Here is a 20,973-nt window from a genome sequence, read left to right as displayed (position 1 = left end):
TAATTTGTTCCCGTATAAAGAAGACATATATGTATAAGGACATATATAGAGAGAAAGAAATAGAGCCAACTACAGTAGTTATTGGTTGTCTTTTAGACATTTAATATTGTTTTACAAACTCATAACCCAATTTCTATTTGAAATATTAACCCTCTCTTCTTGGTCTATGTGACCATGGTGCAATTGACTTCGTACTCCCTTGCTCACTCACCTTCCTTAATTCTAGGCTTCCTGAATTCAGATCTGATCAATTTAAGCACTTCCTTCAACTGGAGAGACAGATTGACTTAGAAACGTTATATGATTGAAAGATTATTGTATCAGAGATATTGAGAGACTATTTCAGAGTTTTTGTTTTGTTTTGTTTTTTTGTGCCAACAAGGGAATAGATTCTTATTCTTCCCATAGATCTGATGATGGATTGAAGTGATACTGAAGTTTCTTATTACCTGTATCTGGAAACTGAGAATTAAGTCAGTGCAGCAGAATGCACAAGAGGAAAGTGGGGGAAAACACAGTCCCCATGGTAGCATTTGATCCTTTTATCTAGCCGTTCCTAAAGCCAATTTTACTTGTGGGATTTTTCACTTAAATGTATCTATACATTCTTGTAATTTTAATTTGAGTTTCTAACCACTTGCCACTGAAAGGGTCTTAGATGGTATGCTGGTTTCATTGGAGGGTGAGGGAAGTGGATTAAATTGGAGTATGGATTTTGAGAGACTGGGGGAAAAACTTTATCTAGATCAGAAGAAAAATAAGAGAATTTATAATTTATATTTGTCTATCTATCATCTAGAAAAAGAGAGATTGAAGATGGTAGCTTTAGAAGTCTTGCCTTGATAGATTATGAGACAATGACTACTATTGAGGATAAAGGAGGTGCAAATTTGACTTGGAGTTTGCAATGTATGGAAAAGTTTTGAGTCAGTTACTGTGTAAACAAGAGAGCTAACAAAAAATAATAAATAATTACTCAGTTACAGTAAAGCACAGTTGAAGCGGCTCTTTAATTTGGTACAAATTAGATCAATAAAAATACTTGGAAGCTCAGAATTAGGGTTAAACAGCAGGCAGTGAGGCTTTTTTAAAGCATCAAGACTGGTAGATTTTTGGATAGATAAATATGGTATTTTGAGATGTACATCAATAACATGACTGATCATGAAATTCAAGTGTATAAGGAAGAATAGAAAGCCAAAGAGTGGTAAATATTCACTATAAGAAAAGTGAGAAAGGACAAGTAATCAGAGTATAAGAGGAAGTTCTCACTAGAAGAAAGAATTTGAAGAAGATACAGTATAAGAACTGGTTTTCAGAGTAGAGGATTTTAAGATTCCAAAACTTGAAAACTGAATAAGACTGCATGATGATTTGAGTTGAAGCTCTCTACTGGGTAGCTAAAATAGAGATGAAGTTTCTAAGATGGGAACTTAGAAAGAAATGTCAACAGACTTAAAAAGAATACTAAGTAGGCGATGGAATTTGTCAAGGAAAATAGTGGAAGATTAGTGTAAACAAGGTGTGTAAACCATAGGTTATTGAAGAAGCTAGGACAAGGCTGTCAACATTGGCAGCTACTGGATTTATCTTAGGTTGGAGACAAGGTGTTATAAGATGATAGAATGAATTTCAAAACAAGGGAATAATTTTGGAGCAATGGTTATCTGAATGAGACAGTGATGAACAAGCATATTTTAATTTCTGCATTAAAATGTACCCAGCATTTGTTTTAAGCAAGTAAGACATGCACACATAAAAATGATTGTCATAAAGGAAGAAGTTTATACTGACAGACCCCTAGAAGCAGGGGTCACATAATTATATAATCACATAATTATATCAATTTAATTGAAGATATAATTTTTCATACATATAAGAACTAAAGACAAATTGGGGGTAGTACTGTGTATGCTAAGCCACAAATCAGTAGAATAGGAGTTGATAATATATCCATTAAGGCATTACCTGCTGGTAGCCATGACTGGGATTAATTGGATTTCATATGTGCCTTCTTGTTAAAGAGCTGAACTGGGGTCCACTCACTGGGCACAGTAGAACCAGATATGTACAGCAAGGTTTGCAGCTGTAGAAAGGAAGGTGTTGGTCTGCAGGGCCCAAGCAAGGAGGATCAGGCAGCAAATGCTTAAGTTTAGAAGACCTCTTCTAGGGGTCACATGCTTCATGTGACCATGAAGGGTCACAGGGGAAGGAAGAGGGTCATTCAGGAGACAAAGGAGCAAGAGGGGAGAACATGGCCCAGAGCCTTTATTGGGGCTTTTACAGGAAGAAATGACAAGGCAGGGTTGATATGCTAAAGTTTAAAATTAGGCTGTTTGAATAATTTCAGAGGGTTGTGAATTATAGGGGTGGTTCTGACTTTTCTGGTATCTGGCCCAAGGGTGACTTGGGCAGGGGAAATACTGGCTTGATATGTGAAAATGTGATAAAGGAGAGGGCTGGCGGGGTAGGGGAGGGGGGCCGGTGCAGGTTTGATTGGTTGGTTTGTAATTCAAAGCAGCCCTTGCAGGGTAGTTCTTTGCTAATTCTAGGAATTAGCTAGCCCTGGCGGTGGGGGTAGTTTCTCTGGGAATCATAGCGCCAAATGTTTGAGCATCAAGAATATGGAAAATGGGAAAATACAGTGAATATACCTTCTCTTCCAAGTAACTATGGAGAATAGAGGAAGTGACTAATTACATATTTCCTTTCATTAGCTAATTTAACTCTGAATGTAAATTTATTAACATTAAGATTTGATTACTTTTTCTTGAAACAAATACTAAAATGAAGAAAAAGTTCATGACTTTAATGATAAAATTAGTCATTATTTTGAATACTTACCAGCTACTATGCTAAAAACTTTTCACACTTCATATACTATACAATCACTGATTACACTATATAATCATCAGGAAAACCATAATGAGATTACTACTATTAATATGTATGTTTACACCTAAGGAAACTGAGGCTTAGATACTTTAAGTAACTTGTCCACGTTCACTGGGATATAAATCTAGGTCTGTCTAGATTCAAAAACCTAGGCTTTCTGTAGCAATATCTACCTATTTTTCATGCAATGTGTTCTTAATTCAGGAAATCACCCATTCAATTCCATATCATTCATTAGAGGCACAAGTTATAATAAAATAAAAAAGTATAGAAGCTGGTATCTACCTTAGTGGTTTCTGATTTGCTTAGGATTTAACTGAATTTCATTAGTTTTTCACTCTGAATAAAAGCAATCCTTACAATGATACATGGCATGCAGTCTATCTTAAGTTTTATTTTGAACATGACAGTGGCATGTAATTTAAAAAAAAAATCAGCCTAACACTAAGTGTATGAGGCAATAAATCTCAAGTCTCCAGAGCAACATTTTTCTGCCACCCCCTTCCTTCAGACATAAAGAGATGTGGGACTGCTGCCAGAGAAATATAATAAAATGTAAGAACATTTATAAATGAAATACAATCAGAGGCCAACAATCTGCTTCTTTGCTAGCTTGCTTTATTCCTTCCTTGAGGATTCTATTTCTTTCTCTCCTTCACCATGATATTCCATTTCCCTTGCTTTCATTTTCCTACATTTGCCACTATTTATAACATTTGCCCTTTCTCATTTATTCTCTTTTATGTGTTTTCTTTTTTCTTGAAGAAAAAAGATATCCTATGACTTCATTCCTATGTGTATTCAGGATCAGGGTTAGCTTTTTCTTTTGCCTTTTATTACTTTTTTTATACTGGATATTAATTTTTTCCCTCCTGTGTCTTTTTCCTGCATTTAGTTGGTATTAATACTGTGATCTTACTTCTGGGTTGGATGGAGCAGTTTCCTATGGACTATCATGTTTAGAGATTTTTTTTTTCTCTTACCAAAGCCAGTCATAACTTTGCTTATGGGATCAGACATCAGAGTCCCTGAGTCTAAAGAACAGTGCCAAAGTATGTTGAAGGGGTTTACTCTTTCACTCTTTTACTTAGGTAGGTGAAGATATATTTATTCATTTACCCTTTCTTTCATCTCTGTATCCGTCCTTCCACCCTTTAACCAAGTATTTATTGAACACCTTATACTCATTTATTGACCCAGTTAATGATCATTTATGGAGCACCTATGATGTGCCAGGAGTCAGTGGCAAATGCGAGAATAGGTGAAAGCAAAAGATAAGATATGCATTGTCATGAGGTAATTTAAAAGGAATATTGAAGTCAATTGTCAGTCTTTTTTTTATCATCCTCACGTATCCAGATTTCTAAACGATGCTAGTGATAATCCTTCCCATGGAGGCTGTTCACTTCCACCACTTTCCATCTCCCCATTGGTGTGGAACTTTCTAGTACAGAGCACAACAGATAAAAATTCCTGGCCTCTTGAAGGTTACATTCTAGAAGAAGTGGGTATATGTGTGTGTGCACATATATAACTATATTGATAATTATATCAATTTAATTGAAGATATAATTTTTCATACATATAAGAACTAAAGACAAATTGGGGGTAGTACTGTGTATGCTAAGCCACAAATCAGTAGAATAGAAGTTGATAATATATCCATTAAGCCATTACCTGCTGGTAGCCATGACTGGGATTAATTGGATTTCATATGTGTCTTCTTATTAAAGAGCTGAACTGGGGTCCACTCACCTGGCACAGTAGAACCAGATATGTAAAGCAAGGTTTGCAGCTGTAGAAAGGAAGGTGTTGGTCTGCAGGGCCCAAGCAAGGAGGATCAGGCAGCAAATGCTTAAGTCCCAAACTCGCCGATGCCTTGTAGGTAAGGGTTTCTAAAAGCAGGGGTAAATTGGGAAAAAAAAAAAAAAAAAGTTACAGGCAAAACTGTAAATCAATGTATGGAGGTTACAGATTGGTTTTGGCTTAAAAGGCCAGGGTATCTGAAAGCAGAGGCTTATAGGTCATAGGTAGATTCAAAGATTTTCTGATTTGCAATTGGTTAAGGAAGAGAAGCTTTGCTTAAAAATTTGGGGTCAGTAGAAAAGAACGTTAGCTCTAGCTCATGGTATGACTTTCTTCAGGCTTCTTAGGAAGAAATTTAGAACAAGGAATGGCAGCCAAAGTTCAATCCTCAGTTTCCCCTTATCTGAGGTCTATGTGACAGCAGGTCAAGTCTGTGGGTGTCTGGGTTTCTGAAAAACAACTGAGAGCTACATGTTAAGACGTTATCTTTACTTTCTTTAGAAGAACCAAGCATCCCCGTGATTTCAGCTTCCTTGGCTATTGTTTTTTTACTACTGTTACCTTCTGACTTATCAAGGTCCTTATTTGCTTCTTAAGATGAGCTAAGTTTCTGGAATTTCCTTTGAAGGAACTAAATATTTTTCTTTATTTTCATATTTGGGGGACCTGGCAGGCCCCTGAAGGGGTCTTTTGTCTCATTCTGTCAGTGTTGTTACATGCACTTGAGCATCATAATCACCTAGGGGTGTTCTTACAAAGAGAGGTGTCCTAGCCCCATTCAGAGAAATTTTAATTTCATTGCTCTGTTGTATGACCCAAGTGTGTATATTTTATAAATTCCTCAGATAATTTGGGCAATCAGTGCTGAGAAACATATACTACATGACCCAAAAAGATCATGAAAAGGAAGTTAAACTAGATGTTGTAGGTTTGTGTCTTCAAAAATATAATATTCCTGTGCCTCAGTATGTCAAAATATGACCTTATTTAAAAGTAGAATCATTATAGATATAATTAGTTAAGCTAAAATTGGATCTACTGGTGTAGGCTGGACCCTTAATTCAATATGACTGATGTCCTTATAAGATGATGTGGAGACATACAGGGAGAATGCCAGGTGACGATGGAGACAAAGATTGCAGTGATGCAGCTGCAAGCAGTGAACACCTGCCACCATCAGAAGCTAGGAAAAGGCAAGAAAGACTTCTACCCATAGCATCAGAGAGAGCAGGGCCCTGATAACACCTGGATTTTAGAGTTCTCCGTAACTGCAAGATAATAAATTTCTGTTGTTTTACAGTACCATATTTGTGTTACTTTTTCACAGCAGCTCTAGACAATGAATATAGTAGATTTTGTCATCTGATGTTTATTGTGAATTTATGGTGATGAAGCTAGGAAATATCTTTGCTTTGAGCAATATTTGCATCTGTGTCACCTATATTTAGCCCTGTTGCAGGAGAACAATACACAGTGTTGGACCATCAGGAGAAAAATGTCAAGGAAAATGATTCTAAAGAAAACACATCTTGACCTCTCCACCCATATGAACTTTATTTCTATGCAAACACTGAAGGTTCCTCTAATGTTGCCAGCCAGTTACTAAATTGTTGGTAGCTTAAAATCAACCTTGATAACAGTATATAAGCTATGGAGATCTGCAAATGCAAAAAGTCAGGCTTTTGTTATTGTTGTTGTTTTTCCAGAGAGTGTTCATCAGCATACTACTACAGGGCCTGGTGAGGCATATAAATGCGAGATGTTAAATGTAGAAAAAAAGATGGGAAAGTTAATGGGCTTTCTTGGGCATGATAGGATAATAGGAAAGCATGAAGTGTAAACATCTTCCCTGTAAACAGAGGAAATCATAATGCTACACAGCATCTCAAAGAAAAGTGAATATGGGTTCAAGTTTGACTAAGTGGTTGAACTAGCATGGCTGCTGGCTTCCACTCCCAAGTTCAGCTTCAGAGGAATCAGTAGGGAAAAGGGAGAAAACTGACAAACCCCTGGGAGATGAGGTTTTAAATTGGTGTGTAGGAAGAAGTAGCTTTGACCTGTGACAGGAGGCAATCAAGCACTGCTGAGGTGTAAGTACAGTGAGGATTATTGGAGTTATGCTCTTACTTTTTCCAGGACATTTCCTGGAGGCGAATAATGCCTGTGCCACACGGCTGGGTCCAGGTGTATTAGGAATAACTATCAAAGAATCCCTAGGGCTTACTGACTTCAGTCAATTGCTCCTCCATTTCCCATCTTTTCCCTTTCAAAACTCTAAAGATTAGGAACTATATTCCAAGTACTTAATGAATACTTCTTGGGCTGAGAAGGATAAATAATTGATAAAAGTGTTTGTTTTATAAGAAAAGGAATGATTGAATCTGGTTTTCTTAGACGGCTCTACCCTTGGGCTTTTCTACTCCACATCTTCTCGATTTATCAGTCTGACAAATACTGGGGTTTCGGACTTCCTTAACTCTCATTGCCTGAAGAAGAAAAAAAAAGCTAATATTCCTGAGGAAAATGAGTTCACAGATCAAAATAACAAGATATTTAGGTGAAAAAAAAAATTTCAAACTGTCACTTCAATATGAGAACATGATAAAAACCATATTAGAAATGTACAGTATCAGAAGTATTGTAACTGAGAAACTCATTAAATTTTTGCATGTAATACTTAAATCAGGAGTGGAAGTGAGAAAGACCAAGACATGTAAAACGATGCTGATTTCTATTTTATTAAAAGAGGTATACAGTTAGCAATTTAAAAAAGAAATAATTAAAATAGACATTGCAAAAATAGGATATAATACAAAAATAAGACAGTAACAGTTCTAAATAAATCAATAGTTACAATAAATAAATATGGACAACCTTAACAGTTCAAAGACAAATTCTGACAGACTGAGAATAACATCCAAAATTTTGCTATATACTGATTACAAAAGACACTTAAAACATGAGGATAAACAAAAATTCAAAGAGAAGAGATAAAGACATTTAACACATGTTTTTCATTTCATTTCATATACTAGCACAAGGAAATTGCCATACTGATATTAGATAAAATACAGTTAAGATAATGATATAGGGTAGTGTCACTATCTAATGATGCAATTTCAATTTACCAAGAATTTATAGCTATTAGTAATGAAGTAATTTTGAAATATATGATGCATAAGCTGAGAGAAATACAAAAATAATTTCATAAATCCAAAATTTTATCAGTAGATTGAACACACATCTGTCGTTTACTAACAGTTAAAAATGAAAATGAAAAGGGGTATATAAATATTTACAACAAAATCAGTAAACTTGCCCATAATCAATAAATTCATGGAATACATACATATATATATATATATATATATATATATATTCTACGTTGAACAATTAATGAAAGACATTTTTCACAGACACTTGCAAAGCCTTAGAAAATTTCAAAGGCAGGTATCATAAAGATTATAATCTTTGATCACAATATAACTTAGAAGTTAATGACAAAAATATAAATTTTTAAAATATCACACATTTGAATAATATAAAAACATTGCTAAATAATTCATGGTATAAAGAAGAAATTATACTAAGGAATGACTAGAACTGAATTTTAATGAAAACATTGTATATCAAAGCTAGTAGGATACAACAAACCAATGCTTTACGAAACACATGTATAGCCTACTTAGTTTTTTTAGAAAATTAGAAAACTTCTAAATACATAAGCTAAATGCCCATCATAATAAAGTAGAAAAATAAAAATAAAACTTAAAGAAATTAGCAAGTGAAGTAAAAATCTAGCAAAACTCATTAAAATATAAACCAATACTACTGAGATCACCAAAGCCTAAGTAGTTGTTTGAAAAAAGAATTAAAGGGAGACAAACTTTTGTCAACAGTAATTAAGAGAAAAAGATATACATATAGAATGATAGGAATAAAAGTTGTAACACTAGAAGTAATATGCCAACACTTTTGCCAATAATTTTGAATACTTTTGATTAAATTGAAATTTGCAGAAAATATATCTTACTAGAATTAAACCAAGGAGAAAAAAACAGCATGGATAATATAAGCATTCAAGTAATTGACACAGTGCTTAAAATAATCCCACAAGCAAACACTAGGCTCAGAAGGTTTTAAAGATGAGTTCTTGTAAGTGTTCAAGCACATGATACCAAGTTTATTTAGTCTCTGACATGAAATTTTAAAGGAGGAATATTTTCCAATGTCCTCTATGAGGCCTCATCAACCTGGTAAAAAAACTAGAGAAAACTATGTAAGAAAGAACAATTGCATGTCTATTTCACTTATGATGATAGTGCAAAAAAAAATTAACATATTAAGAAATCAAACACAACAATGTACAGAAAAAATATTACACCACAACCATATTGGTGTTATTCCAGGTATGAAAAGACAATATAGTATTAGACAGTCCAGAAATTCAATCCAACAAATTGATTAATTTAAAGGGAAAATAATATAATATTCTCTATACATGCAGTTTAAAAAATTAAAACCCATTTACAAGGAAGATTATTACCAAATTAATAATATAAGAGGATTTTCTTAATATAATAAAGGGTATAAAAAACCATGAGCAGCCATCATCCTAAATTAGAGACATCTTCTTTTAAGACAAAAATGTCTATTATATTAGTTACTTATTCCATGCCCCACATCCTTTTGGCTCTCCTTTTACTCAAGTCATATTCGTGGCATTCAGCTTCATTAAGGTGTAAACTGATAGCACTTTGCTTCAGTTACACCTCGCATTTTCGCTTTCGGCCTTGGATGTTTCTAAAAGCATGACTTAAGAGACAAGGGAAATCTAACTGATTTTTATGCATATGTGGTCTGGGAAGGTGAATGAATACCTCATGGACAATTCTTGACCAGGGTGAGACAGGAGCCAGTGAATAAATTCTCCCCTCTTTCTTTTCTCAAGTGAATAGTTGCGAAGTTCAGTCTACACAGTATCTTATATAACCTTGATGATGCAAATGGCCTCATTTATCATGGAGAGCAATCAAAAATCGGATGTACCCTCTGTATTGCCTTCCTCTCCTTACATATTTTACTCTCATTAGCTTTCTGCCTATCTTCCCTGAAATTTTTTCCACAATTAAAATCCTTGTTTTGTTCTGGATTAACCCTGGTTAAGACAGATGTTATCACTATTCTAGTCAACATTGTGTGAGCAGTCCTAGACTATGATTAAAGGCATAAGTATTAGAAGGAAACAGAAGCTAATGTAGCTATAGATGTTATGACCTCTCAATTAGAAAATTTAAAAGAATCCATACGCATATTATTAAATGTAATAAGAGCATTTAGCAAGCTGGCTGGATATTAGATTAAAATATAAAAACGATACATTTTTAAACAGTAACAGCATATTTTTTACACCAACTGCTGAATATTAAAGAAAAAATATTTTGTACAGTAGTAACATAATATCCAAAAACATATTTAATAAACTATAAGACTTCTGCAGGAAGAAATAAAACATTTTATGATGAGATATTAAAGAAAACAAATAGGGACATGTACCATCATGGATAACAGGAATTAATATTTTACAGATATTAATCATCAAAAGATCAACTTTTAAATTTAATAAAATTCCAAACAAATTTTAACAATTTTTATTTTGGGAACTTGATAAATTGCTTCTTTAATTTTATGAAAAATTACTGCACTAAGTATATTCGAGGCGCTACTGAAGGCAAAGTCAGGAGGAGAGGGATATTACTTGATTATATGTTAGAATTAAGTTTGAAGCTAAAGAACTACTTAAAAAAGAAGTAGGGAAAAAAAAGGAATGCACAAAAGTCCATCTTGGAGTTGTGCAATGGTAAAGGCAGTGATAAGTCTGGAATTTACATTAAAGATCATATTAGAGAATATCTTAAATTCCATAACATAAGGAATTTGTTTCCTGTAAAGCAGTGGGAAAAGTTTGGAACATGTCTAATGTGCTGGAATTTTAGCACATGTTGTGTAGCATACATTGAGAAGAAAGAAGACTTGAAAGAAGCCAGGATGAGAAGTTTTTAAGTTGTCAGGAAGTGAATAAGTAATTGGTTAATGTTTTTGGATATTCTTAAGAACCTCTGACTTAACATATTTAGATATTAAGATACCTCCTTTTGGATACACTTAAATTACCTCCAATTCAATATATTTAAATTGACTCCTATCATTTGTGTCTATTGATTTTATGATGCATAAGTACATTACTCTAATGATTAGCTAGGTATGATTTTTTATATAAATATTCTAGCCAATAATCATAAAACATTCAACGATAATAAACCCAGGGCTGCAAATTTACAATGATTGACATAACTTGCATTTATTTGTGTGTGTTTAGTTAACATAGTTAAAATTAATTTTATTATTTTGAAACTATATATTGCATATTTATGACTTATGAATTTAATATATGAAATAAAAATGTTTATGAGAATTCTTTAGACTTGAATCTCTCATAGGAAAAAGCTTTGATTAGTATTTTATAATTTCCACAGTTATAATATATGTGACTTTTTCCAGAGCTTGATCTTTGGACTCTTTAACATTATTTCTGAAAAGAACAAAATTGTTCCATGCGTATGTAATAAAATATATGAATGATGAATTATTAAATAAAATTCAGGCCAGGCGCGGTGGCTCACGCCTGTAATCCCAGCACATTGGGAGGCTGAGATGGGTGGATCACAAGGTCAGGAGACCAAGACCATCCTGGCCAACACAGTGAAACCCCGTCTCTACTAAAAATACAAAAAATAGCTGGGCGTGGTGGTGGGAGTCTGTAGTCCCAGCAACTCGGGAGGCTGAGGCAGGAGAATGGCATGAACCCAGGAGGCGGAGGTTGCAGTGAGCCGAGATTGTGCCACTGCACTCCAGCCTGGGTGACAGAGCGAGACTCCATCTCAAAAAAAAAAAAAAAAATAATAATAATAAATAAATAAAATTCAATTAATATTTTACTAATAACCTTGAAGATCTGGTAGCACAACAAATTTCAGAATTGAAATAGCTGTTATAGATTGGTTTTCTTTTGGCTGTTGTTGTTGTAATTATCAGGATGTATGGGATTAAACAGACTCTCCAAACAGAATATAAACATTTTATCCTTTGCGGATATTTTTGGCCTCAGTTATAGATGACTAGTAAAAATTTACTGGTCTTTTTCTTTAGAAATTTTGAGAGATGGATATATATTTTTTCTTTTTTCTCTTATTTTTGGTGTTTTCATTGCATTGGGATGACAAATGAAATAATGATTTTACTGACTATAAATTCTTTTTTCTATTTTCAAATATCACAGATTTAAAGTGGAATTATTTATCTCAAAGGATTTACTCAATGGCCAAAATAATAAGAACAAAAATGAAGTTTCTCTAGTTAGGTTGTAGTAAACTTCACCAAGGACTCAGACAAATCTGTTAAACAGCAATTATTTGACTGGGCACTCAGTGCAAAGGATGTTATAGACCAGGGGTCCCCAACCCCTGGGCTGTGGATGGGTACTGGTCCGTGGCCAGTTAGGAACCGGGCTGTACAGCAGGAGGTGTGAGGCAGGCAAAGGAGCATTACAACTGAGCTCCCCCTCCTGTCAGATCAGTGGTGGCATTTGATTCTCATAGGAGCATGAACCCTATTTTGAACTCACATGTAAGGGATCTAGGTCAAGTGCTCTTTATGAGAACTAATGCCTGATGATCTGAGATAGAAGAGTTTTATCCAGAAACAACCCCCTCTGCCTTCCCTCCTTGGAAAAATTGTCTTCCATGAAACCAGTCCCTGGTGCCAAAAGGCTGGAGACCACTGCTGTAGACAATAAGATGAGAGAAGGCCTGGGCCATGCAATTCAGATAATTTTTATCTTTACAAACTATGAAAACATTGACAATTAATAGTGCAACAGAAATAGTCAAGATGTAACTACAGCTAAGAGATATAGTTGTGATGCAGGAGAACATTATCATTGTTTCTAGTGGAAAGAGATCATCTTTCAGTGGATGTAAACTCTTTTCAGAGAAAAGGGTTTAAGAGGTATTTTCAAGTTTAGCAACTTTTAGATAAATGGAGAAAGACAGTGAATAGGTGGTTGTAAGATAGATAAATATTTATTTACAGAAAACTTATGAGAAATTAGGACAGGAATGTACGTTGAGATAATGTATCTCAGGACTTGAATGCCAAACTAAAGATTTTGGACTGTTTTCTAGAAAATGGGGAAGAAAAAAGCAGTTAAATAACTAGATGAAAGTAGTGGTTTCAGGAGATAAATGTAATCATAGATGGTTTTATATAGATGTGTGTGTGTGTGTGTGTGTATGTATGAGTATAAAAGTTACTACAAATTTACTACAAGAAGAAATACTGAGGGTAAAAAGAACAACTGGGAATAAAAACTGGTACAAAGACATAGTACTTTTTTACAATAATAAATGTGTATTTTTCTATACTTTGAATTACATAGTGGCCCCTCCTCCCCATTCCAATAATAGCTAAGGCATTTTTATCTTTATTGTTCAGCAAGGAGACAACACAGCAGTAAGGCAGAATACTTAGAATACTTGGGGTTTTATTTTTTAAGATAGCCACTTATAATTTATATTAGAGACAGCTTTGAGGGAAATAAACAAAAATTATGAGTTTCAAAACTCTGAACTTTTAAATGTCCTCTGCCATAAAGAAATTGCATAATACATGTATGCCATTAAGAAAAAGTAGTTTTAAAGTATAACCCATGGATCAGGTAACATCAGAATCCAGGAAGTAACACTGAGACAAGGGAACCTTCCCCACCCAAGGAAGTAGTGGGTAAACGTGCGACCCTGGGAAACCACGCTTCTCCCACGGACCTTTGCATCCCTTGGGTCATAAGATCTCCTCATGAACCCACTCCATAAGGGCTTCTAGTCTGACACACAGAGCTGTATGCAGTCACATAGAGCAGCTGCTCAAGCACATGTAGAGACCCAGGAGCTTTAGATACTCTGGCTTTTTGGGCTTCCAAGAAAAGGTAATAGCAACTCCAGCAAAGTGGGAGGTTAGACCTCCATACATACCCCGAGGAAAGAGGCTGAATCCAGGTGGGCAAGCAGCAATGTTCTGCAGGCCCCACTTCCATGTGACATAGGTCTGTCTCACAGGACACGACCCACTGGCTTGGAGTTGCAGCCAGCCACCAGTAGCAGTGTTGCCCCTACCTGGGACAGAGCTCAGTCACTGTTTGGGCAACTTAGCCATTCTAGCCTATAGGCTTTGGAGAGTCCAAACCGATCAGGAGTGGAAAGGATCCTCCAGCACAGCATAGCTGCTCTACCAAAATGTGGCTAGCTTGCTCTTTAAAGTAGGCCCCACATCTATTCCTCCTCACTGGGCAGGACCTCCCAACTGGGACCTCCAGCCACTTCTGCTGGTGTTCTCCTGCTGATAGATATTTGAAAAGTCCCAGGGACAGCACTCCCAGAGAGAGGGGCATGCCACCATCTTTGCTGTTTGGTAGAGTTAGCTCTTCCAGCCTCCAGGCTCTGGAGAGCCCAGGCCAACCAGGGGCAGAGCAGTACCCCAGCATAGCACAGCTGCTCTATGAAAGCATGACCACACCACTTATTTAAGCAGGTCCCTGATCCCATTTCTCCTCACTGGAAGAAACCTGCAAACCTGGGCCTCCAGCCACCCCCAAAGATGTTCTCTGGCCTACAAAGATTTAAAAACTCCCTGGGCAGAAATCCCAGAGGGAGGGGTGGGCCACCATCTCTGCTGTTTGGGCAACTTAGCAGTTCCACCCTCCGGGATTTGGAGAGTCTAAGCCAACTGGGGGTGAAAACAGTACCCCAGCACAGCACAGAAACCTGATGAAGCTATCCAAATTGTTTTTATAAGTGAGTCCCCAACCCCATTCCTCATCACTGCGTGGAGCCTCCCAATCAGGGTCTCTGGCTACCCCCACTGGTGTTCTCTGACTGACAAAGGTTTTAGGCCACCCGGAGATGAAGGGGTAGGCAGAGGGTGACACCTTCAAGTGGACCCCCAGCATACCACAGCAACCCTGTGAAAAAGTAGCCAGACTGTTTAAAAAAAAAAAAAAGACCCATTCAAAGGTCAGCAACCTCAAAGATTGAAGATGGGTAAGCCCCTAAGGATAGAAAGAATCAGCTCAAGGAAACTGAAAACTCAAAAAGCCCAGAGTATCCTCTTTCCTCCATATGACCATGTCATCTCTCCAGCAAGGGTTCAGAACCAGGCTGAGGCTGAGATGGCTGAAATGACAGACGTAGAATTCAGAATTTGAATAGGAAGAAAATTCACTGAGATAAAGAAGTACATTGTAATGGAATGCAAGGAAGCTAAAAATCATGATAAAACATTGCAGAAGATGGCAGACAAAAGAGACAGTATAGAGAATAATGTAGCTGACCTGATAGAACAGAAAAACATATTACAAGAACTTCACAATGCAATCACAAAAGTATTAATAGAAGAGTAGATCAAGTGGAGGAAAGAATATCAGTGCTCAAAGACTGGCTTTCTAAAGTAAGTCAGGCAGACACCGAACAAAGAAAAAAGAATGAAAACCTCTGAGAAACATGGGATTATGTAAAGAGGCTGAATCTATGACTGATTGGTGTACTTGAAAGAGATGGGGAGAATGGAAGCAACTTGGGAAACATATTCCAGGATATCATCCGTTAGAACTTTTCCAACCTAGCTAGAGAGGCCAACATTCAAATTCAGGAAATGCAGAGAACCCTAGTAAAATACTCCATGAGAAGATCATCCCCAAGACATATAATTATAATATTCTCCAAGTTCAAAATGAAAGAATGATAAAGGCAGCTAGAGATAAAGGCCAAGTCACCTACAAAGGCAAGCTCATCAGACTAACAATGGACCTCTCTGCTGAAACCCTATGACCCCAAAGAGAGTGGGGTATCAATATTCAATATTATTTTAAAAAGGAAGTTCAAACCTGAAATTTTGTATCTGGCCAAACTAAGCTTTATAAGCGAAGGAGAAATAAGATTCTTTCACACAAGCAAATGCTGAGGGAATTTGTTACCACCAGACCTGCCTTGCAAGAGTTTCTGAAGGAAGCACTAAAATGAAAAGACAAGACCATTACCAGACACAACAAAAACACAATGAAGTACACAGACAGGTGACACTGTAAAGCAACCACATAAACAAGTGTGCAAAATAATCGGCTAACATCATGATGACAGGATCAAATTTTCACATATTAATATTAACCTTAAATGTAAATGGGCTAAATACCCCCAAATAAAAGACACCGAATGGCGAGTTGGATAAAGAACCAAAACCAATTGGTATGCTGTCTTCAAGAGACCTATCTCACATGGAATGACACATACAGGCTCAAAACGAAAGGATGGAGGAAAATCTACCAAGCAAATGAAAAACAGGAAAAAAGAAGAGTTTCCAATCCTAGTTTCTGACAAAATAGAGTTTAAACCAACAAAGACAAAGAAGGTACACCCAATACAGGAGCACAAAGATTCATAAGGCAAGTTCTTACAAATCTTCAGAGTTAGACTCTCACACAATAATAATGGGAGACTTTCACTCCCCACTGACAATATTAGAAAAATCATCAAGAGAGAAAATTAACAAAGATATTTAAGACTTGAACCCAGAACTGAATCAAATGGACCTCATAGATATCTATAGAATTCTCCACCCAAAAACAAGGGAATATACATTTTTCTCATTGCTACATGGCACTTACTCTAAAGTCAAGTGCATAATCAGAAGAAAACACTCCTCAGCAAATGCAAAAGAATTCAAATCATAACAAACAGTCTCTTGGACCACAGCACAATCAAATTCAAAATCAAGAGTAAGAAATTCACTCAAAATCATACAATTACATAAAAACTAAATAACCTGCTTCTGAGTGACTTTTGGGTGAATAATGAAATTAAGTCAGAAATAAATGCTATTGTGGAGTAAGTAAAGGGAATAGAGTTTTGACAAAGAAGTTTTAATATTGATAAATGTTTTCTGAGGTCCTGAAAAGATTATCTGAAGGCATTCTTCTCACAAAGAATATTAAATTGCTGGACCTAGCCCTAGAAAAAGAAAAGGAACTATGAGAACACATTGTCATTCTTCACCTGTTTTTTTCTCTTTTATAATTAGTATGTTATATGGTCAGTGTATAAGTAATAACTAACTTCAGTGGAACAATAATGTCTAGACAAAGATCAGGGAAATGTAGTAGTTAACTGTCAACAATGAGCAGAGAAGCAGAGGAAGACAATAAGTCAGCTACAGTCACAGAAAGTTAGTTGGAGAATGAAGGAGAGTGGCAGCAGCAAATTTAGGATGAGGTTTGGGTACAGTTACTAGGAAAGCAAAGGACAGATTCAATTTCTGAAATGATAAAGTAAGAGAAAAGATACTGTATCGGTTAAACATTTCAGAAACCAGTGATTCATGAACATAGAGGTGCTGGGTTTTGACTTCGAAAGCATATGTGCTAGGGTGCTTTCAGATGCCAATAATTGAAATTCTAAATTAAACTGTCTTACAAATAAAGAAACATACTGTCAATAAACCCAGCAATCTGGTGGTCTTCAGGTATTGGTATGGTCAGGATACTGACTCCATTTCTTTGTGATTCTTTGTGCTCTACCTGTCTATGTGTGTTTACTTGATCCTCAGAAGGGTTTGCCTTCTGGTTGCAAAATGGCTAGCTAGCTACAACTGAATAGAATTCCTAGCTCACATTCAACTGATATGACACTCCTCCTCCAATCAAAAACTAGTCTCCCTTGAAGTTTATTGGTTCAGTTTAGTCTAAGCCATTCCCCAAATCAGTAGGAGTTTCCAGAGAAATGTTTTACATTCACTAGATTAAGCCTCAATCCCTGGAAAGAGAGATTAAATCATCATAGTTAACATAAAATGAACAAAATCAGCTTTTCCTGAGTCATAGGGATGCATAATTTAAGTTTTTGGAACAAAACTAAAGTTCTGTTAGGAAGAAAGAAAAGTTAATGTCTTCACTAGCCTTTATAGAATAGATTTTGTAAAATGCAGGATTTTCTTGATTCCAGGAGACATTTTTCTCCCCACAGGTTTTAATACCTCTAAAGTTGGGATGTAACTTACAATCAATGTCATCCTAAAGATGAGTTGGCAATGATCTATTTTCTCTGTTTTAGAGTGACATAGGACACAGTGTTGCATATTAAAATTTTATACCGTTATAGATCTTAGGTAACATGGTATTTCCTTCAAAGATTAAAACTTTGCAAAAACTAGGACTTTCTTTATATAATGTGACTAGTCCTTTCATTTCTGCAAATGCTTACTGAATCAATTCATTTAGGTATGTGAAGGAAATAATCTTGTCAATAACATGTAATAAACATATTTGAATTCTGTCAACTTCTTATTATGTATTCTACAATTTTAGCCCAAGCTACTGACACTTCTCTTACTGATTGTTTCAGTAGTCTCCTAACATCTTTCAGTATTCACTACTGGTCCCCTTTGAATCTACCACATCACAGTTAGATGGGATTATGTGGAAGTTTAAATCTGCAATTCTGCTACAGGTAATTGTAGAACAGCTTGCATCAGACTTACTTGCAGATAAGTATGACAAAAACTACAAACAAAATATTAAAAATGACTTTCAAAATGGTAGACTTTCAAAAGCAGAAAAAAGCCAAAAGCAACCAACCACTGAAAGAAGTACCTGCACTCAGTAAGATATCTGTTTATTGACATTTTACATTGGAACACACCCTAAAACAAGTTCTTTGCTAGAACTCAAGTCAAAAGAGCAAGTGGGGTGCTAGGACAAACAGGGGTGCTAGAATTCAACTAATATCAATCAGGGACTGTGGCTCAAGTAGTCAGACAACAGAGTTTGGGGCTTCTTGAGAATCCAGAAAGAGACAGAATGCAAAAAGAAAGGAGCCATAGAGTGGGCAGCCTCATCATAAGCTATGTATATTCTCCAGCTAAATACTTGGATAACCCTCCAACTAAATACATGTATGGTCCCAAAGTGCATTCACAGAAAAACTCCCAGGAGCCTGGTAGAAAGTAACATCTAGGGAGACAGAGTATAAAGTTTGAGTCCAGCCAAGTCAACAGCTCACTAAGAGGATGGCATCAGCAAAAACAACATTCTTCAGATAAAGATGAAAGATTCCAGACATCCTAGGATGTATTACAGCATTGTCCAGGATAAAAAAATAAAATAGCAATTATTTGCAGTAACCAGAAAAGTAGCCTCTCATCAAAAGAAAATCATTCAATAGAAACAAAAACTTAGCTCATATTTTGAAAACATAATGATAAAGTTTCAGATTTAAAAAGTACAATATCTAAAATTTAAAAGATTGCCAGCTAGGCTTAACAGAAAATCTGAAATGGCAGAAGAAAGGACTAGGTAACTTGAAGACAGTTCCATAAAAATTACCAATCTGAAATGCAGATACATGTATTGAAAAGATAAAGAGTCTCAGTAATTGGGAGAAAAAAACCCCTAGATATTGTACGTAGTTATACTTACTCATAGCTGTAATTGAAGTAAAAGAAAAAATATTAGGTCAGGAACAAATATTTGAAGAAATAATTTGGGAAGTTTTCTTGAATTTGATTTAAACACTCCTCCTTCCTCCCCATATACACTTAGGGGTTCAAGAATTTCAGCAAATCTTAAAGAAGATAAATACAACAAAATGCAGGATAAAAGACAACTCACATATATTATAGTTAAAAAGAAATACCTAGAAAGCAACCAGAGAAGCAATATACGTAGAGAGGAATAATGACACAAGGAGAGCTGACTCATCAGTAACCATGTAGGCCAGAGCATGACATAAGAGCATCTTTAAAGTGCCAAAATAAATCCAAAAATCTGTCAACCTAGAATTTTCTATCCGGTACTATTATATTTCATAAACATAAGCAAGAAAAAGATAATTTCAACTGACATAAACTAAGGGAATTAGTCACCAGCAGATCTGCACTACAAAGAAAGCATTACAATATTCCTTAGAATGAAAAGATCTACAGAAAGGAGTTAAATGGTAAGTCTTTGGACAAATATAAAAGAATATATTAAGTTTCAAATAATTTTTATTTATAGACAAAATTTTTATTTATAGACAAAATTATTTATAGACAAAATAACCAAATAGTCATCATCATCCAATACCCAGAGAGCCCACCACCATGTGTCTCCTAACATAAAACACCAAGAAGGAAACATCAATTTTGTCAAAAATTGATTGCCTAAATCTAAGCATGAGAAAACATGGAGCAAACCCAAATTGAAGGACATTCTAAAAAATAACTGGTCTATGCTTTTCAAAAATATCATTGGCAAAAAAGGAAAGAAATGCTGAGGAGTTGTTCCAAATTAAAAGATAATATAAAGATATGGCTAGTAAGAGCAATGTCTGCTCCTGGGTTGGATAATAATCAAAAATAACATCTCTGAAAAAATATTACAACAGTTTGAATACAAACTGTTTATTAGTAATAATAATGTATGATTGCTTAATTTTCTCATAGTGATTTCTAAAAAGTATAGATGTGTTCAAGTCTCTTCCCTATTTGACATTGTATCAAGGCTTACTGTTGGTTTCAAAGAAATCCAACGTTAACATTAACAAGATCTAGATGGTTCCAAGCATTCTGGCTTCTGATTACCTAGCATCTTTCATCTCAGCTCCTTGTATGCTAACTTTGTTCAAAGCACACAAACATACATTTTGTGCACTCTGTATCTCTATTATCTCTCTTTTATTTTTCGTGATTTTGGTATTCCACCTGTTCTTTCTTATATGTATTTCAGCAGTTCTTTCTTTCAACTGTTCTTGTTTATATAGGGTTTTTGCTCCTATCTGGTTCTGTTAAAAAAATGTTACTACCTAAGCCCTACTCACTCTTCAGAACTCTCCTTAAAAATTTCTTCCATAGAAAAATATTTTTTTCACATGCCTCATAATCCTTCTTTTATACACCACCCTAACATTATGTATATCTTCTTTATAAAATGTAGAATAATTGTAAGCCAGTAATCTACTATGTTATTAGTTATATATTTATCAGTTCTTCCAGGTAGAATGTAAGCTTAATAAGGATAAGGAATGGATCATTACTCTTTAGTACTATAGCTCCAGCAATCAGCTCAGTGCTTGGCAAATAGACACCGCTGAATACATTTTGTTGAATGAATAAACAAGAAAGAGTGTGAGT

General features: G+C 35.4%; 1 long non-coding RNA gene across 1 annotated transcript in view; it reads right to left on the bottom strand.

The window, feature by feature from the left end:
- LOC130540606 (uncharacterized) overlaps positions 1-20,973 on the bottom strand; it is a 71,280-nt gene that overhangs the window by 31,433 nt on the left and 18,874 nt on the right. Inside the window, exon 4 of the long non-coding RNA XR_008954602.2 lies at positions 4,651-4,790. This is a non-coding gene — a long non-coding RNA (uncharacterized LOC130540606). The remainder of the gene's footprint in view (positions 1-4,650; positions 4,791-20,973) is intronic.

This window comes from Pan paniscus, chromosome 9 (assembly GCF_029289425.2).
Source record: "Pan paniscus chromosome 9, NHGRI_mPanPan1-v2.0_pri, whole genome shotgun sequence".
Classification (NCBI taxonomy): Eukaryota; Metazoa; Chordata; class Mammalia; order Primates; family Hominidae; genus Pan; species Pan paniscus.
The sequence above is the reverse complement of the archived record's forward strand: the minus strand, read 5'-3'. Positions and strand labels throughout refer to the sequence as shown.